Below are 2799 nucleotides of genomic sequence, written 5' to 3' on the forward strand. Positions count from 1 at the left end.
GGTTGCTTTCTCCCCCCTTTTCCCCCCCTTTCCCTTCTTTCTGGTTGTCGCAACCAGATGCTGGAGTCCAGGAGCCAGACGCCACCGTCGACGACGACCCCTACTACACCGGAGGTGCCTACTACTACGTGCAGCCCGCTGACGACGACCAGGAGTAGTTTAGGAGGATCCCAGGCAGGAGGCCTGCGCCTCTTTCGATCTGTATCCCAGTTTGTGCTTGCCTTCTTAAGGCAACTTGTTTAACTTATGTCTGTACTCAGATATTGTTGCTTCCGCTGACTCGTCTATGATCGAGCACTTGTATTCGAGCCCTCGAGGCCCCTGGCTTGTATTATGATGCTTGTATGACTTATTTTATTTGTAGAGTTGTGTTGTGATATCTTCCCGTGAGTCCCTGATCTTGATCGTACACATTTGCGTGCATGATTAGTGTACGATTAAACCGGGGGCGTCACAAGTTGGTATCAGAGCCGACTGCCTGTAGGAATCCCCTTTCCAACTCCTTGGCCGAAGTCGAGTCTAGACGTTACAAAAACTTTTACTAACTTGGCTGTGAGCCTTACGGGCCCACGTCGCCATCGGGTGGTAGTAGGATCTTTTACTCCTCGACCAATACTCTGGGACTCTGATCTCTCTACTATTCGGGTTAAATGAATTTGCTAACTCTAAGATTAGGATCTCGTGATCGCATCCACCCGGAGAGCCCCTTACTGCAGAGGATCGCCTGCTACATCAGAAGGTTCCGAAGATACTCTCTAATGTTCTCTCGAGAATTTGTGCCCATCACTTTTGCTATTCCCGACCACCGATAAATTCGTATGGATAACTACTTACACTTGGCATTCATACGATCATCCCCCATTGATCTTGTTATTACGAGATACCCCGAAGTTTTCTCTAGTGTTCCGAAATACTTTGTGCCTACTGCCTAGCAGTTCTTTGCCACCTGAATACCCCTTCAAATAAATCCTTGCACTTGTCGAGTATCCGCTCATCCCCAGTTGTTCATGTGTTTCACAATGGTCTTCGAAATACTATTTGATCCTCCAAAAATCCTTAATAGCTTATTGCTCTGCAATACTTGTCTGCTTGCATTATGGATGCTTTCCATTGGCAATATTCGTTAGTATCCTTAGGCATCGTCATTTTGATCCTATTGATTCAGCATGTGTGCGAATACACGCAATCATCATTGATCCTTATAAATTACCTTTCCGGCTGAGCTTCCATTCCTTTAACTGGAATTGGTTCTCGACCAATCCAATTGTCTTTGATTGTACCCTACGACTATTCAACTTATCCACCCCTAATCAGAGCATTGCTTCTGATCCCTTGATTTGGAAATCATAATTCCTTTGCATTTGACAATTGAGTTAGTCAGTTGTTTCTATAATCTGCTTCCTCTAGTTGAGTACCGATGCTCACGTCAGATCCCTTGTGGACCACCAGATCCTTTGTTGGATTTTATCTGACAATGCCCTTCATATTCAATAAACTTGTGAGCCTTTTTCTCGGATACATAATGCTTTTGGTAAATTGTATCGTCTACTTTCTCAACCATGCTCTGCCTTCGAACTTGAGTTAATTACTTCTAAAGATTTTGGTATATGTTTCTAAGAAGCCCGTATGGATTGAACATATGCCTTCTCTAAACCGTGTGAACCCGAAAGTTTTCACGAGTCATACTCTTCTGGTGCTTCACCAGATAAAATTTCAACACTGCAACTTCATCGAACGTGAGAAGTGAATGAAATGTTATGCATTGGAGAAGTGGGAGTCGACCTTGAACTTGTGTTCATGCCCATGGACACGATGTAGATCTTATCATTAAAGCTTCTCTTAAATAAATTATTCCTTTGGTATAAGTTCATCTTATATCTAGGATCTGGCCTTTTGCAACCATGGTTCCGACCATGATTGTTCTTCTTTGTTCTCCTTTCTCGGACAAGTCAAAATAATTGTCTTCTATGGATCAATACACCAGTCCAACCTTTACTTTGATCTTGTGTCGGGTATTACCCCCCTGTATCTCGAGATTATCATGGAACTGCATAACTTTATGAGTTCTTCATCAAGTGCTACCTTCCCACTGATTCCAATTTTTCGCGGGCTCTGAGTTATTGGACACTCAAAGACCCCGACAACTGAACCGAGTCCGCTCTACGGTTCAACAACTCTTCAGTAAGCTTCTATAAGTACGAGTTTGTACCCGATCACGCCATTCCTAGCCTGTTTGGCTATATCATTGTCGTGACGATTCTAACTGTGCTACCTGGTCCTTATTCTCGGAGCACCAATTTTCGACGATGAACTAACCTTACGTCGATCCTCATCGTCATATCATTTCGCCTTGAACAACAAGCTTGGTTTCGAGTGGTGTCGTACCCTTGGTTCCAATAACCTTTCACTTCATCATTGTTTGACTTGATGTCATCGTCGATCGATTACATCTTCGTGAAATCTCTCGACAAATGTGTCGTGATCATCATCATCATTCTGAGCTCATCCAGGATATCAATTGGATTCATGATGAGAAATACCATCCTTGCCTCGATGAATTGTATTATCATCGACCACTTTATTGCCTTCCCACCAACACAAGCTTGTTCATGTTTGGTGTTATACCTTGAGTTCCTTGCTGTCCAGCAATTGATCTTCCTTACCTCGGAAGTATTACCATCTCTTTTTGTCAAGAATGTGGTGAGAATTTCACCACCTCTTAATAATTCTTGATATCATAATACTTCTTGCCATCTTCGTTCATTCCTTGGTCCCCGTATTGTTTTCAACCGGAATACC

This window comes from Triticum dicoccoides, chromosome 2A (genome assembly GCF_002162155.2).
Source record: "Triticum dicoccoides isolate Atlit2015 ecotype Zavitan chromosome 2A, WEW_v2.0, whole genome shotgun sequence".
NCBI classification, from domain to species: domain Eukaryota; kingdom Viridiplantae; phylum Streptophyta; class Magnoliopsida; order Poales; family Poaceae; genus Triticum; species Triticum dicoccoides.